Source organism: Sorex fumeus, unplaced genomic scaffold (genome assembly GCF_029834395.1).
Source record: "Sorex fumeus unplaced genomic scaffold, SorFum_2.1 ptg000003l, whole genome shotgun sequence".
Classification (NCBI taxonomy): Eukaryota; Metazoa; Chordata; class Mammalia; order Eulipotyphla; family Soricidae; genus Sorex; species Sorex fumeus.
In genome coordinates, this window is record NW_026606060.1 from 7,106,388 (window position 1) to 7,132,230 (window position 25,843).

The following is a 25,843-nucleotide window of genomic DNA, read 5'->3' on the forward strand; positions in this document are numbered from 1 at the left end:
TCTCAGGAACTTATTGCTCAGTCTCCTAAGGAGGCCGAGTACGACTATGAGCTATTTTGATTTACAAAGGGGTTTCTTTTTTTTTTTTGCTTTTTGGGGTCACACCTGGCAATGATTAGGGGCTACTTCTGGCTCTGTGCTCAGGAATTACTCTTGGTGGTGCTCAGTGGACCATATGAGATGCTGGGAATCGAACCCAGGTCGGCCGCATACAAGGCAAACGCCCTACCCGCTGTGCTATTGCTCCAGCCCCTCCAAAGGGGTTTCTTATGTTCAGTTAAAATCTATCTCTTCCAGGAACTAGAGAGATAGTACCGTGGGTAAAGAAAGGGCTTGTCTGGTACCACCCATTTACAAACCTGAAACTGTCCTATTCTTTCTTTTTTTTTTTTTTTATGTAGGAGTACTGCTATTTATTCAGCCACTGATTGGCTGATTGAATTGTGCATGAACTCCACCTTAATTTTTTTTCATTTCTTATAATTTTATTTATTGAATCACCGTGAGAGTAGTTACAAAGCTTTCGGGTCTAAGTCTCAGTCATACAATGAAACACCCATACCTTCACCAGTGCCCATTCTCCACCCCCAATCACCCCAGTATACCCCCATCCCATACCCTCCCCCTACCTGTGGGGCAGATGATTTCCACATTACTCTCTCTCTACTTTGATCACATTCAATATTTTGACACCAGACCCACCATTATTATTTGAGATTTTACCCCAACACTCAGATCTGCTGAAAAGGCAACAGTAGACAATTTGTTTTCTGTTTTTGGTTATGAATAGCATATGGTGTTGCGTGGCTGCAGTAGTGGCTGCGCGATTTTGAAATTCCAAAATTTTAGCACTTAAATCTGGAGGGATTTCTGCCAAAACCTGCTGGGTTCCGAGATTTGCTCCTGAGTCTCTTGGATCATGGCCGTTAAGCAGCTTGATCAGGAGCCAGAAAGGCCGTTCATGGCCTTAGGGTCTCGTTGGGATGGGGAGGACAGGACCAGCTCCACCCCCATCCCATGAGGCCCAAAATGTCTCGTCACTGTGGGCCCAAACCTGACTGTCCAATGGCCTCTGGAGGATGATGGCCACTGAGCCGCCACGGGGAAGCAGGTGGAGGGACAACACCCTTTTCCCCCTGGAGTGGCCCGGCGACAGTAACCTACTGCGTGGTCCAGACGCATTTCTGCCAAAAGCCACTGGGTTTCAAGATTTGTTTCTGAGTCTCTGGGATCATGGTCGTTAAGCAGCTTGATCAGGAGCCAGAGAGGCCATTCGTGGGCGATGACTTGGGGTCTCGTTGGGACGGGAAGGACAGGACCGGCTCCACCCCCATCCCGTGAGGCCCTGCGTGTCTTGTCACTGCGGGCCCAAACCTGACTGTCCAGTGGCCTCTGGAGGATGGTGGCCACTGGGCCTCCAGGGGGAACAGGCCAAGACATGAAACCTATTCCCACCTGGGTTGGCCCAGCACTGGTAACCTACTACAGGGACCGGACCATTTCTGCCAAAAGCCACTGGGTTTCGAGATTTGTTTCTGAGTCTCTGGGATCATGGCCATTAAGCAGTTCAATTAGGAACCAGAGAGGCCATGCCTCCAAGTATATAGCTGAGCCGGAGGCGGTTTGTGGATGTGTTTCCCACATACCTAAGTTTTGGCAGTTTACTTTCTTGGTAAACTTTGCCCGAAGTGTTTGGGGTCTGGACAAAGGCACAGCAGCAATTTTGGGGTATCTAAAAGTCTGAAGGGGCCATCAGGCTGCTGATGCACTCGCCTCACAGGTACCTGCTGGAGGCACCATACTCCTTCCTATTCTTTCTTTTCTCTGTTGAAGTTCAGCTATAGAAACTTCCTCATGCAAGTGAACCAGTTCCAGAACAAACCTATGGTTTCCAACCTCTGCTAGATTCTCAAACTGCTGAAAACCTATTTATTCCTCCTTCAGTCAGTACTTTTCAGATATTCCCCATGATGGTTGCTTTGATTTGTGGCCATGGTCCCTGACATCCTTTCTTTGTATCTCTGTGATTTCTCTTTCACAGTCTTAGTTTGGTGTATATTGACTAAGTTGAGTCCAGAAGTAATATATGCTGAGTCCTGGTTAGGAAAAGAAAAGAAATCAGAGAGTCCTCTACTTTGTCTCTCCTACTTGGGGTCAGAGACATACAAAGTCACTGGCAAGAGACTAACTGGATCCCAGACTTGGAGAATTGTTTTGATACATCTTAAAAAGCATGTTATTGGGCCTGGAGAGATAGTGCACTGGGATGAGCACATGCTTTGCATACAAGATTTTGTATTTGATTCCTGACAACTCATGATCCCCTGAGCACTGTCAGGATGACTCCTGAGTCTGGAATACTGCTGGGAATGGCCTCCTTGTAAACCAAACCAACAAAATCCCACTCCCCCAAACATAAAAAAAAAACTTGTTATCCATTTACAAGAGACTTGTTTAGACACGAATGCTCAGAAAAAAGGGAATTTCAGGTCTGTTGCCAGGATTTACCACTTCAGTAGAGCAATTTCTGTTGATCACTAACTCAACAAATCCCAGTGGGACCCCAGTGAGTAGGGAAATGCAGCAGACTTGAGCTCTGTAATGCAGCAATGCGGGGAATAGTGAGAACTCCTACATGGACCTCATCTCTTTTAGAGCATTTGACATGATCCTTAAGACTTTGGCAGCCCTCACATATTAGCTATAGACAAGGTCCCATGATGTTGCTAACTCCCGAATTTATATATTAAATTTTAGATTTGCATATGCAACTGTTTATGCAACATCTGCTCTTGATCATCAAACAGATTATTTTATAATTAAGATGAGTGAAGCTTGATTGCTTCTCTCTCTCTCTCTCAAGCTGCTTTACCTTCAGGATTTTCCTCCCAGTTAATATCAGTGGTATCTAATGACTAAAACTCAGTGATCAAGGAATACTGTTTCCTTCTGTATGTTTTTCTACTACAAACTTATTCAATGTTAGTCTTTGGGCAGGAGTGAGGAACCTTTCCTATGCATCCCTAAGAAATGGTCTCTCATCCCTGGGAAAGTTGTGTTGGGCTTTTCAGAACCTGAAGATTTCTAGGGGAAACCAGGAAAGTCTGTATTCCATTAAGGCAGGAAAACATAGTGATGATCAACAGAAAAAAATGGCATGGGTTCAAGTCCTGGTTTTACCACATTATAGTTATGAGGCCAGGGACATTACTACCTTCTGTAAGATTGAGATCTTAGTCAATAAAATGATGTAAGTAGTATTGATCTGGGGAAAGGAGTACTGATTAATTGAGACCATATAGTCAAAAGACCCAATGTAATCTGTGTTTAGGGGGAAAGTGGGTCTCAGGACCCCCTCAAAGACCAACATCCGTGGGTCCTTTGGTACATGGTGAAGAGTGTAGTGTTGGAATTATGTGAACAAAAATTCAATATTAATAGTATTGTAAATCACAAAATTTTAATCAATAAAAAATGTGGTAATGGGTATCAGAGTAGTTCAGGGATTAAGAAACTTTCCTTGAATGTGGCCGAGCCTGATTTATCCCCAGCAACCACGTTCCTCTGAGTATCACTGAGAGGGGTCCAAGACACCCAAACAAAATGCTTTACTATTGGCATATAATCTATGATCACCCATACATTTAAAATAATTTCTAGATTATTTATAATTCCTAAGGTGAGGAAGTGCTGTGTTAATTTTTTTTAGGGAGTAATAATAAGAAAAGTGCTATCTGTTCAGTATAGAAGCAGCGGTTATGGGCTTAACTATGTAGTATAGATTTCCAATCTGAAATTGTAGTTTAAGCCCTAGATAGAGTAGAAGTACTGTTTAGTTAATGGGGCATAGTAAAAGCTCACATAATGGTAGTTTCTCTTTGTCCTAAGATTTTCTGAGTTAGAAATAAAGTAAAACTGGGAACCTAAATAATTTCTCCTGAAATTCATAAAGAACAATATAGAAGATCAGGAATAAAAAGAAATAATACATTTTATAAGCATTTGGTGCTTTATTATTTTTTTCATTATTATTCTCTTTGTTCATCCACTAATTCAACACACATTTGAAAACTTGATTAAATAGTCACTACATGTTACCACTGCTTTTAAATGCTGGAGGAAAAGTCCCTCAACAAAACTGACAAAAATCCCATCTTTTAGGCTCTAATCTTCTGAAAGTGGGGGAAGATATCAAACAAAATAAGTTATATTCCAGGTCTCTTTTATTCCATTGAATAAAAGACCACTCAGTTTTTAAGAGATTGTACTAATTCTAATCAATAAACTTTCCTTTCAATAAACTTCTCTCCCTCCTCCCAGTATATTCCAGATTGGAGGGAAAGGGCTGACTCATCTTCTGGAGGTTTGAATGGGGTGATCGGGGAAGGCACATAATACTATGTTCTGGCCTGGGGGAAGATACAAAAGTATCTTGAAACTGTCATTTCAGCCTTGCAGAAATGCAGAGTCTGATGGAGACAAGGCAGCATTCACATGTCAGTTGGTGATGAAACAAACAAAGCATTATGTGGATAGCTAACGGAGAAAAACAACGGTGTAGAAGGTCAGAGAGACTGGAGAGCAGGATGCAGCCCAAGCACTGACAGCAGTAGTGGCCTGAAAAAGTCCCAGGCGGGAGTGGAATTGATCTGGAAAACAGTGAAGCAGGTCCCAGACTCCCTGACCTCCCACTCACCCCGTGAGCTGCTAGGAAGCAGTCCACGGCAGACATGAGATCATCAGCGTGGCCTTGGTAAGAAGCAGCTGCAGTGGGAAGAAACAGGAACTAGACGAAGAAAGAAAACTCACAGTGGTGCAGTGGCTGCCCCCCATGACCAGCCGGAAGGGGCTGCTGAGAAAACAGCTCTCAGGTCAAGGCCGGGTGTTGAACTCAGAAGGGACCAAACTTCTGTAGACTCAGTAGTCATCTCTTCCTCACAGAGATTCCTAATTGCTTGGGCAGGAAAATGTAAGCAAACAGCCCGTTGCCCTGTAACGACAACCATCAAAAGCTGCTGCCAGGAAGGTTCTTCTGGGTCTCTTTTCTTTCCCACAGATCTCTCCCTCGTTTGATTTCATATCTGTTCTCTACTTGTGACCAAGCCCACCTTGTGGGTCTGATTGAGGAGTGCCAATGAACAGTAACATAAGACAGGTGCAACACTCTGACCAGTGAGAGTTTGTGGTACTCCCTTGATTTTATATTATTTAAAAAGCATTTTGTTTTTCATTTGAAAAATGGTGGTTTACAATACCATTAATGTGGCAGCATCACACCCTTTCCTGCCCACTGTCTCAGGGTCCCCCTCACCCACCCTGTTCCTTGCCTTTGATAAGTTCAGTTCTATAGACTAGTTCTCAGGTTCTGTTAGATTTAACTTTTTTTTTTTTTGATAGGTGGAGTGGGCAACATCTAGTAATGCTGAGGACTTACTCTGTGGTTGAGTATTATTCCTGGTGATGCTTGGGGGACTGTATATGGTGTCAGGAATTGGGCTAGGGTTATTTGAATGCAAGTGCCTTGTACCCCGAACTACTTCCTCTCCACTGGTTATTACCATATTCTGTTTGTTTATATCTAATACATAAGAGGGATCCTTCTGTATCTGTCTCTTTCCTTTTGACTGACTTCACTGAGCATGATAGCTTCTAGTTTTATTTATGTAGTGGCAAATTACATAGTTCCATTCTTCTCTAATAGCTGGGTAGTACTCCATTGTGTATGTATACTATAGTTTATTTAGTCATCTGTTGTGGGCATATGGATTGTTTCCAGATCTTGGCTATTGTGAATCATGCTGCAATGAACATAGGAGTGTAGATAACTTTTTGAAATAGTGTTTTGGGTCCTTCCTTGGGGTGATGCTAAGAAGTGGAATTGCTGGGTTGTGTGGGAGCTCAAGTTTAGACTGCATTAAAAGGAAAAAGAGGTCAGAGTATGTGAAATGGGAATCAGATGGCTTTGTTAGACCTAAGTATCAGATACTGGAGTCAAGTACTTTTAATTCAGCACCCCTGTTTGGTAAGACAGAGTTGCTTTAACAAAGGGAGAAAAAAACAAAGCAAATTCTTATATAAATGAGTCCATTAGAGTGAGCTGAGTGTAGAGGGAAGAAGAATTATTGGGGGGGGGGTATATTTTTTAATTTTATTTTTTTATCTTTTAGGCAAATTTCATTTATCCACCATTTGTTCACAATACAATATTTGGGGAGTACAACTTGACACCTTTATATGGATATAAGCCTCACTACACCAATAAAAGTTCTATTGCTATCATACTATCAAAATGACACACCCCCACTACACCCTTTTCTCTCATGAGAAAGAGAGATTCAGAGAGAGAGAGAGAGAGAGAGAGAGAACTAGAGAGAGAGGAGGGAGGTCTTGGTCCCACTATCCATGTGGAATTGCTGCTGGAACCTGGACGAGCATTGGCTCAACTCTTGTGCTGGAGTAAGAAAGAAACCAAACCTTGTGAAATGTGCTTTAGGACAAGTCAGTATCTCATCCACATCCCTAGTATTATCTCTGTGGCCTTGCACAGCGGGTAGGGCGTTTGCCTTGCACACGACTGACCTGAGTTTGATTCCTCCCTCCCTCTCGGAGAGCCCCGCAAGCTACTGAGCATATCCCACCTGCATGGCTGAGCCTTGAAAGCTCCCCCTTGGCGTATTTGATATGCCAAAAACAGTAACAAGTCTCACAATGGATACTGGTGCCTGCTTGAGCAAATCGATGAACTACGGGAGGACTGGGAGGACCGTGCTTACAATGGCCTTGATCAATTGCTATCTCCCTCTGAATCTCTAAGTCTCAGCACCTCAGGCTTGCCCTGGGGCTTTCTACACCACTGAACCTTCTTCCTGCCTCTTCTTGCCTAGGCTCACAAGTATCAGAATTGTCCAGTCACCTTAAGGCAACTGGTGGCACCCAGAGTTTGAACTTACCACTTTACACTTACTAGCCAGAGCCTGAAGCCATTTAGTCATGGGGGGAAAGGTAGGGCATAAAAAGAATTTATTCCCTCTGGATGTAATTTCCAGTAGAAGCATGGCCGTGGGTGTGGCGAGAGATAGCTCAAGGGCTAAAGCACCTGGGTTGCCTCAGACTCCAGTGCCCTGCACGTTCCCCTGAACCAGAGAGATGCCCCTCCCTAGTCCTGAACTGGGAGTATCCCCAGAACACTGCTGGGTGTGGCACAAAGAGAGAAAATCTGCCAGAAGTTCTTGAAACAGAAAGAGGCAAAAAAAAAAAAAAAAAAAAAGGTGTTTGGCACTGTCCGGAAAGGAAGGAGGTGCTTGGGGATGGACTCGAGCAGCACAGTATGCATGAGTCCAGCACTGCATGGCCCTCTGATTTCCTGCCTCGGTGGCCCTCATGAACTCTTGGGATTAACTCCGGGCTTCCCACGCATTGAAGAGTGTACCTCACCCTGCCCTCTATAAAGGAGGAAGAACCGTGGAAAAAAGTGAAAATACAGCATTAAATGAGATTCCTACAATGACCAGAATATAATCCAAGAAGTTAGTAAAAAAAGTAAAGGAAAAAAAGTAAAGTAAAGAAAGTGAAAAAGTAAAGGAAAAACTTGCCTTTAAAACAGACCATCTTTGTTTCCAGTGCTGTGCTGGTTTTCTTCCTCCCACAGGTCAATTAGTCCGTCAGTATTTGAACCCGGACAGGACTTGGCTTTCTCCACATAGGCACCCCAGGCATCCTGTAGGACCTGGGCCGCCCACCATCCCTTAGCCCCTTCCTGTTTGTCCCCAATGCTGTGCCAGTCTTCTTCCTCCCTCAGGTTGTATCCCCCCAAACACCAGGTAGCCCTAGGGGGCGTGGCCTCTTCAGAAGTGGGTGTAGCTTCTGTAGAAGTGGGCATGGCCTAATTTTGGGCAGACCAATGCTCACGCGGCCACAGGTGATCTACTCATACCCAGCAATCTCAAGTAACACCTCAGTCTCCATACCTCCACACCAACATGAAGAAACAATGCAAATCCCCACCACGTGGGGAGGACGATGAAAAGAGTCCAGTAGCACCTCAGTAGGTGCTACTCATCTAAGGGACCTCTCTGAGAAAGAATTCAGATATGAAGTAATGAAGATGTTCATTGAACTCAATGAAACAGTGAGACAGATATCCAGTAAATTGAAGGAGGTCATGAAAGAAACAATAGATCAGACAATCGAGAAAATCCAGGAAAAAATGAGATCAGAAATTGGAAAGCTATGCACAGAAATGTCACGAAAAAAAGATTCCATAAGATGAAATAAAAAATCAGTCTGTGCCCTCAACAGTAGAATGGCCACAGTTGAAGACAGAATAAATGAGCTGGAAGATCAGCTGCATGAAGCCAACAGGAAACAACAAACAATGGCGAGAGACCTCAAAATAGCTCTAGAGCAAACCAGAGTCCTAGGAGATGATTCCAAGAGAAACAACATTAGAATCATTGTAGTACCAGAAGGTCAGGAAAAAATCCCAATGAAAAAGTCATGGTTAAACAAATCATGGCTGAAAAATTCTCAGATCTGGACAATGCAGCCATTCAGATTCAAGGAGCCCGAAGGGTGCCAGCTAAAAGAGACCCTAACAAAAACACTCCAAGACATTTCATAGTTAGAATGATGGATGCTGTGGATAGAGACACAATACTGCAAGCAGCAAGGTCAGAGGAGAAAATCACATACAAAGGAGCACCCCTTAGATTCACAGCAGACCTAAGAGAGGAAACCCTCCAAGCCCGAAGGCAATGGTGGGATATAGTGAAAAAACTCACTGAAATGAACGCTTCACCAAGAATTCTCTATCCGGCTAAACTCTCACTCAAACTCGAAGGAATGGTACACTATTTTCTGCATAAACAGCAGCTCAGGAACTTCGTAGACTCAAAACCAAACCTTAAAGGAGGGCTAAAGGGGCTACTATAAGACAAGACAAACCCTACAAGCACAACAGACCCTTACAGAAAGATGACACAAAACCCCATAACAATAATCTCTTTCACCATCAGCTGTCTAAATTCAACAATTAAGAGACACAGAGTTGCAAAATGAATTCAGAGACAAAACTCAGCATTCTGCTACCTACAAGAAACTCATCTGAACAGTCAGAGCAAACACAGACTCAAAGTTAAAGGATGGAAAACAATCCTGTAAGCAAACAGCTCCCTCTAAAAAGCTGGGGTGGCCATACTAGTATCTGACAACATAAATTTCAGGTTGAAAAAGATTAGAAGGGACAGCGAAGGCCATTTTCGATTCATCAAGGGATACGTACAACAGGAAGAAATCACACTCTTAAATGTATACACACTTAATGAGTGAACAGCTAAATATTTAAAACAACTGCTAACAGATTTTAAGGACATTGCTAGCAACACAATAGTAGCCAGAGACTTCAATATCGCCTTATCACCTCTGGATAGATCAACAAGAACAAAACTCAGCAAGGAAACATTGGCTCTGAAAGAAGAAATAGAAGAGAGAGGGCTTATAGACCTACACAGGACTCTACACCCCCAAAAGAAAGAATACACATTCTCCAGTGCACACAAACATTTTCCAAAATAGACCATACATACTTCAATATAATACAATATAATTCAATATAATACAAAACATACTTCAATATAATCAGGAAGATAGAAATAGTATCAACAATCTTTTCAGACCATGATGCACTGAAGATGGAAGTGAATCACACACAGACACGGAGAATCAAATCAAACACCTGGAAATTAAACAACTCATTGTTGAACAACGAGTGGGTCAGGAAGGAAGTCAAGGACGAAATCAAAAGATACCTGGAAACAAATGAGAATGAAGACACGAGCTACCAGAACCTATGGGATGCAGCTAAAGTCGTGTTAAGGGGAAAATTTATAGCTCTGCAAGCATTTCTTAGGAAGGAAGAAAGGGCCCACATAAACAACTTGACTTCACAACTCAAGATCTTAGAAAAGGATCAACAAAAGGAGCCCAAATCAGGCAGAAGGAAAGAGATGATAAAACTTAGAGCAGAAATCAACGACATGGAAACCAAAAAAACAATCAGAAAGATCAATGAAACCAAGAGCTGGTTCTTCGAGAAAATAAACAAGATAGATAAACCACTATCAAGACTCACAAAGAGAGAGAGAGAGAGAGAGAGAGAGAGAGAGAGAGAGAGAGAGAGAGAGAACCCTAATAAACCAAATCAGAAATGAGAAGGGGGATATCACAATATCACAACAGAAACCAAAGAAATTCAAAAGATCATCAGAGACTACTTTGAAAGTCTGTATGCCGCTAAACAAGAAAACCTAGAAGAAATGGATAAATTCCTGGATTCCTATAATCTCTCAAGGCTGAATCAAGAAGATCTAGAGTACCTGAATAGACCTATTAACATCAAGGAAATTGAAACTGTAATCAAAAGTCTTTCCCAAAACAAAAGCCCAGGTCCAGATGGATTCACTAGTGAATTTTTCCAAACATTTAAAGGGGACCTATTTCCAGTTCTTCTCATGTTTTTCCAGGAAATTGAAGGAACAGAAACAGAAACTCTCCCAAACAGTTTCTATGAAGTCCATAGCTCTCTAATACCAAAAGGAAACAAAGATACCACAAGAAAAGAAAACTACAGGCCGATATCCCTGATGAACATGGATGCGAAGATTCTCAGCAAAATAATAGCAAATAGAATTCAACAACTCATCAAAAAGAACATACACCATGACCAAGAGGGATTCATGCTGGGGATGCAAGGATGGTTTAACATTCGGAAATCAATCAACATAATCCAAAAGAAAATATAAAAAATCATATGATCATATCAAAAGATGCAGAGAAAGCATTTGACAAGATCCAGCACCTGTTTATGATGAAAACCCTCACCAAATGATAGAAGGGACTTTCCTCAATGTAGTTAAAGCCATCTACCACAAGCCTATGGCAAGCATCATCCTCAATGGGGAAAAACTGAGAGCCTTCCCCCTAAGATCAGGGGTGAGACAAGGATGCCCACTCTCTCCACTGCTGTTTAATATGATACTGGAAGTACTTGCAATAGTGGTTAGGCAAGAAAAAGATATTAAGGGTATTCAGGTAGGAAAGGAAGAAATCAAGCTCTCACTATTCTCAGATGATATGATACTATACTTAGAGAACCCTAAAACCTCTACCAAGAAATTCCTAGAAACAATATACTTGTACAGTAAAGTTGCAGGCTATAAAATCAATACCCAAAAGTCCATGGCTTTCTTATATGCAAATAGTGAGAGAGAAGAAAGTGACATAAGAAAAAAAAATCCCGCTCACAGTTGTGCCCCAGAAAATCAAGTACCTAGGAATCAACTTAACTAAGAAAGTAAAAGACCTATACAAAGAAAACTACAAAACGCTACTTCAAAAAAAAAAACACGCTACTTCAGGAAGTAAAAGAGGACATGAGAAAATGGAAAGATATCCCCTGCTCATGGATTGGGAGAATTAACATTGTCAAAATGGCAATGGCAATAGTTCCCAAAGCATTGTACAAATTCAATGCAATCTCTATAACAATACCCATGACATTCTTCAAAGAAATAGAGCAAACACTCCTGAAATTCACAAGGAACAATAAGCCCCAAGAATAGCTAAAGCAATTCTTGGGGAAAAAATGGGAGGAATCAACCTCCCTAACTTCAAACTCTATTACAAAGCAGTAATAATTAAGTATGGTACTGGAACAAAGGCAGAGCTTCAGACCAATGGAACAGGGTTGAATATACTGACATCTTCCTCCAAACATGTGATCATCTAATCTTTGATAAGGGAGCAAGAAATGGAAAGTGGATCAAAGGAAGCCTCTTTAACAAATTATGCTGGAAAAACTGGACAGCTACGTGCAAAAAATTGGGCACAGATCTCTGCCTAACACCATGTACAAAAGTAAGATCAAAATGGATTAAAGACCTCACATCATACCGAAATCCATAAGGTACATTGAAGACAAAGTTGGCAAAACCCTCCACGACATTGAAGCTAACAGTATTTTCAAAGATGCCACGCCACTGGCCGAGCAAGTGAAAACAGAGATAGACAAATGGGACTGTCTTAAACTAAGAAGCTTCTGCACCTCAAAAGAAACAGCGATCAAAATACAGTCTACAGAATGGGAAAGGATATTTGCCCAATACACATCTGACAAGGGGTTGATATCAAGGATATATAAAGTACTGGTTGAACTCCACAAAAAGAAAACATCCAACCCCATCAAAAAATGGGGTGACGAAATGAACAGAAACTTTCTCAAAGAAGAAATCTGAATGGCAAAAAGGCACATGAGAAAATGCTCATCATTAATCATCAGGGAGATGCAGATCAAAACAACAAGGAGATATCATCTCACACCACAGAGACTGGCCCACATCCAGAAGAACAAAAGCTACCGGTGTTGGTGCAGATGTGGCGAGAAAGGGACCCTCCTTCACTGCTGGTGGGAATGCTGACTGTTCAGCCCTTTTGGAAAACAGAATGGACGATTCTCCAAAAATTATAAATTGAGCTCCCATTTGACCCCTCTCCGGGTTATATACCATTCCTGGGAATATATCCCGGAGCGGCAAAAAAGTACAGTCGAAGTGACATCTGCACTTGTTTGTTCATTGCAGCATTCTTTACAATAGCCAGAATCTGGAAAAAACTTGAGTGCCCGAGAACAGATGACTGGTTAAAGAAACTTTGGTACATCTACACAATGGAGTATTATGTAGCTGTTAGGAAAGATGAAGTCATGAAATTTACATACAAGTAGTTCTACATGGAATGTATCATGCTAAGTGAAATGAGTCCGAAAGAGAGGGACAGACATAAAAAGATTGCATTCATCTGGGGAACATAAAGTAACAAAATAGGAGACTGACATCCAAGAATAGCTGAGATAAGTACCAGGAGGTTTACTCCATGGCTTGGAGGCCAGCCGCACATGCTAGGGGAAAAGGCAGCTCAGATAGAGAAGGGAGCACCAAATAAAGGGTGTTGGGAGGATCCTCCCAGGATGGGAGATGTATGCTAAAAGTAGACTATAGACCGAACACGATTGCCACTCAGTGCCTCTTTTGCAAACCACAGCACCCAAAAGGAGAGAGAGAACAAAAGGGAATGCCCTGCCACAGAGGCGGGGTGGGATGAGGGGATGGGGGGTGGGAGGGATACTGGGATCATTGGTGGTGGAGAATGGGCACTGGTGGAGGGATGGGTACTCGATCATTATACAACTGAAACCCAAGCTCAAAAATTTGTAAGTCTACACCTGTACTTTATGGTGTTTAACTAATAAAAAAAAGAATAAAAGATAAACAGTAATAAGACAAAAAAATAAACAGACCAATGCCCATGCTGAAGTTGGCATGGTCATGAGTCATGCCAGCCTCCAGGTTTCCTTATTTAAAAAATTATATTTATTAAAGCATCATGCTTTACAAAGTTATAGCACAGTGTTTCAGGCACACAATGTTCCAACACAAATCCCACCATCAGTGTAATATTCCCTGCAATGTCCCCAGTTCTCCATGTGTCCCCCAGGCTTGCCCCCTTAGCAGACACCACTTCACAAAACATTTTATTTCATATTGCTTACTTCAAGAAAACTTAAAGGAATGGCAAATGAAATTATTGAAAAATACATAAATAAAAGTCAAATTCTGATGATTGATTACTATGTAATTTTAACCTATGTAAATAAAGAAATTAAAATCACTTAATACAATATAATATAATGTCTACTCATATTTATATATGAGTTTTTCAACTCTAGTATCTAAAATATATTTCATTAACTTTTATTTTGTACATGGGTATGATAATTATAATAATTATGTTTCCCTTATCTTTAATAAAACTATATTTTTATATTCTTTACTGATATATTTTGGAGTTTTCATAAAATAGGCAAAGGCTACAACTATAAAATTTAGTAAGAGTGAGGAGAATTAAGGAAATTTAAAAGGGAAATCTGAATAGACCGATAAAAGTACAGAGTGGACCATCTTTACAGCATTCAGCCGAAGAGAAGGACAACATGGAGGGCGGGATCCACAGATCCCGAAGGAAAAAAAAAAAAACAGGTTCCAAAAAGAGCCGAGATCATCGGGAAGTCCCAGATGGGGTAGGTACCGCATCCCGCCTCCCCCAGATGGAACCCCAGTGACCAGAAGCCTCTACAAGCACAGCTTGAGTATGCGGGAACTAGGACTTTTCCTCAAAATTGCGCGGCCGCTTATGCTGCCGCGCGACGTCTCTCTATATACAAAGTGATCCATGGGAAGTAAACCACCCAACGTTTCTCTCTGAAAATCATAGTTAAGTTTGGAGCACGGCCACAGCCCCAGAAACACAAGGACTTAATGCATAACCCAGCAGCTTGGAGCAGAAAAGTGAACGGACTATGCGTTAATCCAGGCCATCATGTCTGCCCGGAAGGGAAAGGGTGTTGCCCCATTTGCCCTCTCCCCTCTGTAAAGAAAGATGGCGGCCGCATGGGAGCCTTGTGGACAGCAGGTATGAGCCGGGGGTGTGGGGGCGACTAAAACCTCATGGGAAGGGGGGCGTTCCGGTCCGTCCTTCACGCCCTACCGAGGTCACCAGTTGCCCCCCACGAGCCGCTCTCCAGCACGGCCACAGCCCCAGAAACACAAGGATTTAATGCAGAACCCAGCAGCTTAGAGCAGAAAAGTGAACGGACTATGCGTTAATCCAGGCCATCAAGTCTGCTGGAGGGGAAAGGGTGTTGCCCCATTTGCCCTCTCCTCTCTGGAAAGAAAGATGGCGGCCACATGGGAGCCTTGTGGACAGCAGGCATGAGCCGGGGGTGTGGGGGCGACTAAAACCTCATGGGAAGGGGGGTGTTCCGGTCCGTCCTTCACGCCCTACCGAGGTCACCAGTTGCCCCCCACGAGCGGCTCTCCAGCACGGCCACAGTCCCAGAAGCACAAGGACTTAATGCAGAACCCAGCAGCTTGGAGCAGAAAAGTGAAAGGACTATGTGTTAATCCAGGCCATCATGTCTGTCCGGAGGGGAAAGGGTGTTTCCCCAGTCGCCTTCTCCTCTCTGGAAAGAAAGATGGCGGCCGCATGGGAGCCTTGTGGACAGCAGGTATGAGCCGGGGGAGTGGGGGCGACTAAAACCTCATGGGAAGGGGGGCGTTTCGGTCCGCCCTTCACGCCCTACCGAGGTCACCAGTTGCCCCCCACGAGCGGCTCTCCAGCACGGCCGCAGCCCCAGAAGCACAAGGACTTAATGCAGAACCCAGCAGCTTGGAGCAGAAAAGTGAAAGGACTATGCGTTAATCCAGGCCATCATGTCTGCCCGGAGGGGAAAGGGTGTTGGTCCCTTCCGCCCTCCTCCCTCTGGACAGAAAGATGGCGGCCACATGGGAACCTTGTGGACAGCAGGTATGAGCCGGGGATGTGGGGGCGACTAAAACCTCATGGGAAGGGGGGCGTTCCGGTCTGTCCTTCACGCCCTACCGAGGTCACCAGTTGCCCCCTGCGAGCGGCTCTCCAGCACGGCCACGGCCCCAGAAGCACAAGGACTTAATGCAGAACCCGGCAGCTTGGAGCAGAAAAGTGAACGGACTATGCATTAATCCAGGCCATCAGGTCTGTCCGGAGGGGAAAGGGTGTTGCCCCAGTCGCCTTCTCCTCTCTGGAAAGAAAGATGGCGGCCGCATGGGAGCCTTGTGGACAGCAGGTATGAGCCGGGGGAGTGGGGGCGACTAAAACCTCATGGGAAGGGGGGCGTTCCGGTCCGCCCTTCACGCCCTACTGAGGCCACCAGTTGCCCCCCACTAGCGGCTCTCCAGCACGGCCACGACTCCAGAACACAGAAACCAATTTCTTAACTATCTGACTTTCAGTAGAAATACTTCCAGGGTCAATAAGTAAAATAGCAGAAATCCAAAACCAACATTTAATTATTGAACCCAGCTGTAGAAAGCAAATCACTTCACAATGCTTTTTCAACATGTCTGATTTGGGCGGGGGTAAACTCTAAATAATAGTGGTGAATCTTTTATTGAAACAATGAATCTAATCAAAGCAGATAGAGTGTTAACTAGAATTCATCTACCCCACAGGGACTGGGAAGGGTGGGGGGTGGGGTTTTATTGGGGTTCTTCATGGTAAAAAATAAGTGTTGGTAAAGGGAAATGTGTTTGATATTTGCATGACTGAGACCTAAACCTGAAAGCTTTGTAACCTTTCCCACGGTGATTCAATAAATAAATAAATAAATAAAATAAAAGTACAGAGTGTTTTGTTCAAAAAAAAGGGAATATTAGGTTTTTTTAAAAATTTTTTAATAGTGAGACATCATGAGGTACAGTTGCAGACTTACACATTTTTGTGCTTGGGTTTCAATTATACAATGATCAAATACCCATCCCTCCACCAGTGCCCATTTCCCACCACCATGGATCCCAGTATCCCTCCCACACCCCATCCCTCCCATCGCACCCTGCCTCTGTGGCAGGGCAGGGAATATTAGTTTTTAAAAATTTATTTTATTTTTGTTTTTGGATCACACCCAGTGCTGCTCAGGGGTCCTGACTCTGCACTCAGGAATCACTCCTGGTGGTGCTTTTGGGAACCATAAGGGATGCCAGGGGTTGAACCTAGGCTGGCTGGTCATATGCAAGGCAAACACCATACCTGCTGGACTCTCTTTGACTCCGGAAATATTATTTTTATATTAAAACATTATATTATAAATACTGCTTAAGTTCCGGCAAGCTACCGAGAGTATTCGATATGCCAAACACAGTAACAACAAAGTCTCCAATGGAGACGTTACTGGGCCCGCTCGAGCAAATCGACGATCAACGGGAGGGCCTTTACCTTTTACCTTTACCTTAAGTTCTTGCTAATGCAGACAAGATATTACAATAAAAATCTCTATGTATGTACGGGGGCTGGAGTGATAGCACAGCGGGTAGGGCGTTTGCCTTGCACACGGCTGACCCGGGTTCGATTCCCAGCATCCCATATGGTCCCCTGAGCTACCTCCAGGAGTAATTCCTGAGTGCAGAGCCAGGAGTAACCCCTGCGCATTGCCAGGTGTGACCCAAAAAGCCAAAATTAAAAAAAAATTATAAAAAAAATCTCTATGAATGTAAAAAAAATGAGCGATTAGACATAGAAAATTCAATATAAATGAGATGTTAATTCATTATTGAAAGTGTATAAAATCCCTTAGCAAGCTAGGAGTAAACGTAATTCCCTTAATCTAGTGGAGGGCAACTCTAACCACCATGAGTGAGTGCCATACTCAAGGCATGTACTGAGAAATTTGTCCTGTCCTTTAAAAAAGTTCCTTTATTACTTTGTGTAAAATTGGTTTCAAGGCTATGAATTCCCTAAGCTGCTGCCTGTCCTTCTGTATCATTCCTTCAAATCTGAATGATAAACTAGCTGGGTAGAGTATTCTTGGTGAGGTGTTCTTTGAGTTTTAGTTCTTCCATTCTCTTCTGGCTCATAGAGTCTCATTTGATTGATGTGCTGTGAATCTTATCAAAGGGCCTTCCTTTGTATGTAAGTTCCTTTTTTGATTTTGCGGCTTTCAGTATTCTGTCTTTATCTTTGGAATTTGTTATTTTGAGTACATTGTGTCTTGGAGTTCTGCTAGTTGAGTCTATTTTGACTGGGACCCTTTGGATCTTGATGCCTGTAATATTCAGGTCTAGGAAATTCCTCTCTGTGATGTTTAAAAATATTGTTCCTCAATCACATTTGCCTTCCTGTTCTCCAGGAACTCTGGTGACTCTTATATGTTTCTCTTGAACTCATCCCATAATTCTCTGGTGTGCTGTCATTTCTTTTTAGACTATTTTCAACCTTGCTGTTTTCTAGCGGTTACCTCCATCTCAGACCTTTTTGCTTAGCTGCTATTAATTTGGTACACACACATACACACACGAGAGAGAAGAGAGAGAGAGAGAGAGAGAGAGAGAGAGAGAGAGAGAGAGAGAGAGAGAGAGAGAGAGAGAGAGACTGGAGCTATTGAGTATCTGGAAATAATGAGTTGTATCACTGTCATCCCGTTGAGCATCGAATTACTTGAGCGGACGCCAGCAATGTCTTTATTCCTCCCAGCCCTGAGATTTTAGCAGCCTCTTCTTACTCGTCTTTTCCCAATGATTGGAGGCTCTTTCAGGGTCAGGGGAATGAGACCTGTTGTTGTTACTGTATTTGGTATATCGAGTACGCCATGGGAAGCTTGCCAGGCTCTGCCCATGCAGGCGGGATACACTCGGTAGCTTGTCGGGCTCTCTGAGAGGCATATATTTATAAATTTTTCTCTATTATTTGTTACATACTGTCTGAATCCCATCAGATATGGTGTAATAATTGTGGAAAGTGGGTAGGAAGTGTCTTATAATGTGTCGCGCTGCCGCAAAGTGCGAGTGAGTGAATGAATGAATGACTTCATTCATGCATGAGGCCTGGCCTGAGCATCTGGAAAGCAGCTTGGAGCATGATGGTGGTTGGGTAGTGGAGGTCAGCTACCGGGGCTGGGTCCCTTGGGGTGGGGAGGTCTCTCACCCACCCCACAGCCTGGCATGGAGTCTGGTGGCATGGTTCTGGAAGCCTCATTTTATACTCCCGTCTGGGAGGAGTATCCTGAGGTCTGGAGGGTGAGGAGATTATCTAGTGCCAGCAGGGTGTGGCTTATGGGTGTGATCCCTGAGTCATTGGAGACTGGGGGAAGCAGGCAGAGGATACTGTTCCAGGCTCCTGTTGAGTCTAGAGTTCAAGGTCACGAAGTTCTTCATTATCTGGGTTCCGTGGGACTTCATTCATGTGTGAGCATCTGGAGAGCGGCCTGGAGTGTGGCGGTGGTTGGGTAGTGGAGGTCGGCTACCGGGGCTGGGTCCTTTGGGGTGGGGACCCACAGCCTGGCGTGGAGCCCCCAGGCATTGCTTCTGAAGGAGCTATACTGATTTAGAAATAAAATCTCAACAATACTTTGGCTGTGCCGTTAGTCATGACAAAGTCCTGGCCTTGGGAGGCTAGATGGCCGGACAAACAGTCAAGGGAAGAGACGCTCGGAGAAAGCTTGGAACCACATGAGTAAGTGGAAACATTTGGTCTCTAGGGTCAGGAGCTTGTGAGCAGCAGCTGCTCCCTCTGCGATGGGCATTTGGGATCTGCTGAGAGCCAGAGTCTGGGTCCTGTTGTCATTGAAATCACTCACCAGGGGCGTGGGTGCAGTTGGCAGGGAAGGTGAGCGCTGAGCGCCTGCCCATCACGTGGAAGCCTTGACTGATCTCATACATGCAAGACTCCCCCTTGCCCTGGAGTAGGAGCCCGAGGACTGAGCACCCTGGGGCCGGAGTCAGGGCCAAGAAGGCCAGGCAGAGCAGGGACTTTGGTAGAAGGCCAGTCTGCTGGGGGAAGAGAACCAAAGAGAAGGAATCAGGACAGATGGTAGGAAGCCTGCACCTCCCACTCCCCACTCACCACGCTGCCCCAGATACCTCCCCTGAACACACCTGGCAGCAGCTGTCTGGCCGCTCCTGGGAGGCAGGCTGCACGGAGGCGTGGGCTGAGAGCTTCTTCTTTTCCATGGACCTGAATTCAAGTCCCATTTCTGATCCATTATCTACTAGCTGTATGGTGGTCGCAACCCCCAGCAACCTGCATCAGGAGAAGGGGGATGATGGGCGGTACCTAGATGATAGACTCTGCGGAATGTATAAAATAAACAAACAAACACTGTCCTCCCATTGTTCATCGATTTGCTTGAGCGGGTCCAGTAACATCTCCATTGTGAGACTTCTTGTTACTGTGTTTGGCATATTGAATACTCTCAGTAGCTTGCCAGGCTCTCTGAGAGGGGTAGAGGAATCGAACCCGTCTCAGCCGGGCTGGCTGCGTGTAAGGCAAACGCCCTACCACTGTGCTATCACTCCAGCCCACAAGATGTATATGAACTCAAATGTATAAAATGCTTAGCGTACTCCCTGCTTACGTCCCCCAACCCCTTCCTGCTATGCCCTTATCATCTTCCCCTACAAAAGCCACAATGAATAGGCTACTGAATCATGAAGAAAGATTTGTTACAAAGAAAGGACCCAAAGTGTATTTCTTCAGGCTTTCTTGAAAATTTGAGGATGGATTTTGGAAGATACTGTAACTTGAAAAACTCAAGGCTCATGGATATGTGTAGCAAAGGTGGTAAGATACAATGTGGACTCGTCACATTTAGAAGAATTATCAAACCTGGTTTTAAGGCAAGAAGAGTTGGACTCTGGTTCCACTTTCTGTTTGACATTGACAGGGCACCGAGCCACTGTGAGTCTTAGTTTACTCATCTGTAAAATGGGAATGAGGACATCTATCCCCCAGGTGCTGGTACTATAAAATGATGCTAATTCCAAAACGATGAACAAACAGAAGTGGTTTATTTGGGAGTCTAAAACTCTGAATCTCCTTCTAATGCACAGAATTGAGTTGGTGGTAGCAGTTGGGGAAGGAGTTGTGAAAGGGAGGGGCAATGGGGTCCTTGGGGGAGGGAGGTGGCTACACTGGTGATGGATGTGGTGTTGGAATTACGTGCATGAGAATTCGTCATTATCAGTATTGTAAATCATAGAAAATAGTTTACATTAAATCAACCAAAAATGTAAATCTATCTAAAAATACCACCAGCCTGTCCTCACACAGGCCTCAGAGGCAGCTTGGCCTTTCCTGCATCAGCCACTGAACCTTCTCTGTCCAGGGCACTGGGACCCTCCTGCCTCCCTCTCTGTCTCCCTCCCTCCCTCCCTATCTCTCTGTCTCTCTTTCTCTGTCTCTCTCTTACACACACACACACACACACACACACACACAAACACACACACCAGAACCTTCAAATGACAGAATAACAAAAATAGCTCAGACTTAAAAGACTAACATTAGAGTACTTACTGCGCATAAGCCTGGCATTTTAATTCCCACAAACAGACTCTGAACTCTCACCTATAGATGAGAAGTGAAATATTTCCCTAAGGAGTGCATGGCAAAGCCCGAGCCTGGTGCTCTGAGCCCAGTGTCACCCTCTTCCCCCCAGCCACACAGCAGGAACTCACGCACATCCTCTCATTTAAATGGCACCACCAGGGCCAGGGTGGAGCTCAGCCGTGGAGAACTTGCCTGTGTGAGGCGCTGGGTTGGATTCCTTGCGCTGTGCCAAGAAGGCAAACCAAATGAAACCTGAAATGCACCACGATTCTCTGAGGACTAGATTATAATTTTTATTTAATAGATGAGGAGTCTTGAGGCTGTAGAAAACCATGACTTTCTCAAGATTGTGAAGTATAAAAGTTGTAATTTGGGGCTGGTGCTGTGACTCGCTGATTAGCACTTGCCTTGCAGATGTGAGGTCCTGGATTCAATTCCTGGCACTGCTGAAAAGCTAATATATATATATATATATATATATATATATATACATATATGTGTATGTGTTTGTTATTATAGCTGGATTCAAACTCTGGCACCTATATCTCAGGGCTTATGCTTTTAATCATCCCTTTAACAGAATTATTTTAACACTATTTTCAAAGGAGTAATTTGTGGGCTGGGGATATGGATTAATGAATCCATCACCCTGGGTTCAGTTCCTGACCCTACCAAAGGCGAACAAAAAACATCATAGGAAAATGGAGATGGTTTAGTGGCACAGAGACCTTGTATTGGAACCTATGGAGGCAATGGGCTACCACATGTGCCAAGTGTGATTTTGCTGTCTGAGCCCAAACACTGTTGTTTGTGATCCCTGGTGCTACAACTTCCAGTAACACTGTAGTCAGGGGGTGTGTGAATGCCACAACAAAAGGAGCGTGACCCCCAGTAAACACTGAGGCCAACTGTGCAAGTCTCAAGTGGCCTGATGTGTGACCTCGGTGAGCAGTACAGCCTTGCACTTATGTGATGCCATCCTGTACTGAACTGCAGACCCCACGGCTACATTGAACGGGAGGGAAGGGAAGGGAAGGAAAAGCAGGGAAGAAGGGAAGGGAAGGCAGGGCAGTGGGGGGGAGGGGGAAGGGGAAGACAGGGGATTATATGTATTTGTTTTCAAAATCCTGGTTTTGGAGTTCTTGAAGGAGTTGCTATAATGGTTGCTATAATGCAGAGCGCAGGGTGATGGGGTAACCCACTGGACGGTGAGTGACCTACATGTTGACCACTCGTGATGTCACACTGAGCAATGCAGGCAGGGCGGGCCTCGCCGGAAATCAGTGACATCATGGAGGTGGCACTGGAAACACAGCAGCTCTGACCCATGAGCACCAATTTCACGCTTTGGAGATGACCATACGTTTTATTGCACTGAACTGATACATCTCAGCAATTGCCTTTGAAATCCACAGAATGGAAAAAAAAGATAAAGCAAAGGGAAGCCTCCAAAGAATAGATAAAAATCTCTTGTTAGTTGGTAGGCTCTTTCTAGTTAACGTATTCGGACGCCAGTAATCCCATCAGTTCCAGTAAACCAAATGTCCGTATCTCCCTGGCCCTGAAATCTTCCTTCCCGTACATCTAATTCTCTCAATTCACTCAATGTTCTCGTTCGCCGGCAGGGGGCAGCACGAGTTCCCGGGCGCGCTCTGGGCTGAGAGCAGGCTAGGGCAGAGAACTAGGAACCCGAGCACAGCGGGTAGGGCAGGGCGCTTACCTTTCACACGGGTTCGATCCTCGGCATCCCTTGTGCTCCGCCGAGCCCGCCAGGGGTGACCCCAGCGCAGAGTCAGGAATAAGCCCTGAGTATGTAAACAAACACACAAACACACAACCCTTAAGAGCTGACTTGCAACAGCCCGTGGCGTTCATTTAGGTCCTTTCAGTCTAATTTAAAGTGATGCTCGACCAGCAGAGCTCGTAGCGCCCAGGAGACACGCGGCATAGGGCCGACCCGGGAGGGCAGACGCTGCCTCTTCCCTGCCTTTGCAAAGGCGCTGTGGCAGTGTGGCATTGGGGCACTGTAGTTAGGGGCCCGAGCAATATCCCGCTAGCTACGTTATCAGCCCCTTAGGAGCCCCAGTGGCTGTGAATTTCACAAGATCGTCCAGCTCTGCAGCCGCTGCCCTCCCACATGATCTCCCTCCAGGGGCTTGGGGTGCAGGGGCAAATGTGAGGTGCATGGTAGGTGGCGTACCTGCTGTGCCTGTTGCAGACCCCTGCAGAAGTAGAGAAGCTGTCCCGGCTCCCATGTCTTGGGACAAGAGACTTTCCCCCCTTAGATTAGACAAGCTGGAGGTTATTTTGTTCCCCAGAGGGATCTGTCTCCATCTCTTTCTCTATGCCTTCTCTCCTCTCCCTCAAATGGATACTAATCCTATTTAAATTAAAACATCAGGGACTAAACGGGTCCTTTCCCACCACACGCGATTTGGGGGTTCCAAAGGGAGGAACGTTCAATGTTAATTTGTGAGAAGAAAACTGGATACAGGGGCGGGAGGAAGTCCAGGAAGTGAGGTGCTTGCTTTGTGTGCGGTGGACCCAGGCTTCTAGAGAGGCTCAAGGCTCCCCCCATAATAAAAGAAATAGAAATGTGATTTTCTGTTTTTTTTTTTAAGTTAAAGGAACAATATGATGGCAAGATATATAAAAGCAAAGCATATTGGTCAGGTGGACAGGCTTCGGAGAGAACATTGGGTCAATATATTCCTTTCTAGGATTCCTTAGAAGCCAACTCATGACCCACAATTGGCTTGTGTCTTAAGGCCAAGTGCGGCTGAAGGGGAAATAGGACTTCCTAGTCAACCTTCTCTAGGGTGAAGCATGCAGCTGTGACCTTATGAATTGGGAGAACTGTGGAGTACCTTACAGTAGAAAAAAGATTAACATGCAGAAACATACTGAATCAAAGCTGATTCTCCTGGACTTCCATCCGCTTCCACTCATTACATATTTGGAGACACCTATAACTCATATGAACTTCTGACAAGTATGTGTTAATCCCTGATGTTTGCAATGACAGTAATTACTGTGTGAACAATGTCACTGGCGTCCATTATCAGCCCATTGTCGTTGACTGGTGCTCAGCACAAAGAATCACTCACTTAGTAGGTGGCGCACTCTTATTAGTTTATTCCCCTTCACACCCTGTGAACACAGGTTTTATTCTGTTGTAAAATTACTCCTCCCTCTACTTTCCCTACTTAAACTCACCTGCTTTTCAGGGATTTCCACTTTCCAGCGAAGATGTCTGACTCCGCCTTTCCTCACCTCAACACTTCCTAGCTTGACCACCCAAGCTACTGTCTGGATTATACATTATGGAATGTGATTATAGTTGATTAAACACATTGTTAAATATTGCCCGAACTTGTTCTCCATTTTCTTTCTGCAAATACAATATCTGAACTGGGCTAGAAGCCTCAAGAGGACAAGGACTGCAGACATAAATCCTAAGCTTAATAAGATGCATCAGTCAGTATGCAACCACTGCTGGTGAGTGGATGCATTTGGCTCAACCCCTATGGAAAACAGTACAGAGATTTCTCATTAAAATAAGAACTGAGCTGCCATATGATTCAGAAATTCCATTTTTGACTATTTACCCCCAGGACACAAAAACATTCATTCAAAAATATGTACACCATCATTCACTGTAGTACTGAGTTACAAAAAACAAGATATAGCATCGACTCAGGTGTCCAAAGTGAGATATGTGGATTATGAGGATGTGGTATATATAAACAATGGTAGCTGCAAGGAACAATGAAATCATGCTATTTGATGCAACTTGGCTGGAATTACTTCACATAACATTAACATGCTAACATGTTATGTGAAGTAAGCCAGAAGGACAAACACAAACACAGGATGATCTCACTTATCTATAGCGTATAGAATAACTGGGCAACAGAATGCAGGTATTCAGTAGGGAGATAACTTGATCATTCTTGACCCCAGAACATAGGAAGGAGAAGTACAGAGAGGGGGAAGGGGGGGTAACTGGGGACAGGGGTCAAGGGCTTTTGTTACCTCAATGGTATAGGGGAGTGGTAGAGCTCTATGTCAAAACTGCAGAGTCAGCAACATTAGAAGCAGGAAGTCCAAATTACAATAACCAACATTAAAAATGTGCCATGGAGGCAGATCGGGGTGTGCTGGGGTGGTGGGAGGGATCCTGGGCACACTGGTGGAGGCAGGTTGATAGTGCTGGTGGGATTGGTGCTGGAACATAGTATACCTAAAAGTCAACTACAAATGACTTTGTAAATTATGCTGTCTTAATAAAAATTAAAGTTTAATGAAATGAATTTTAAGGGTTTATTAATATTATGAATAACTAGCTTAATACATATTTGTTTAACACACAGTTACCAAGCAGAAGCTTCACTGTTGAGCGACACAAAGGGGTATTCTCCATCTTCTGTCTGAAGGTTGCTGAGTGTCAGCATTGTGCCAGACCCTATGTTTGTCTGTGGAGACAATCTTAGATATGAGGAAGGCATAGTTGCATCATAATTTGCAGGGAGATAAAGTAGTGACATGGCTTAACAAGAAACAGTATAAACTTCTCCGGAGCATTGAAAGCAAAGATCTCATAGTCCGGAGGGGCAGGGAGAGGGTTCTTGGTCTTGTGATGGAGGAACTGTTCAGAGAAGGAGCATTTGTTCAGGGACTCTGAGCAGGAGAAGGTTCAGAAGGGAAAGATGAGGGGAGAAAGTTGCAAGCAGAGGGAAGAGAATGAGAAAAAATAGGAGGGTGAGAAATAAATCCTAAACCTGGCATGCAAGAAATCAATTACGTTTTACAGCTCTATCACTCAAGCCATAGCTCTGCGTGCGCACACCCACCCGCGCATGCATACATATTTAAT

At 44.3% G+C, this 25,843-nt stretch overlaps 1 pseudogene; it reads right to left on the reverse strand.

Annotated features, from left to right (window-relative positions):
• LOC130028211 (complex I assembly factor TMEM126B, mitochondrial-like) overlaps positions 1-25,421 on the reverse strand; it is a 38,237-nt pseudogene extending 12,816 nt beyond the window's left edge.
• Positions 25,422-25,843: the final 422 nt, after the last annotated feature.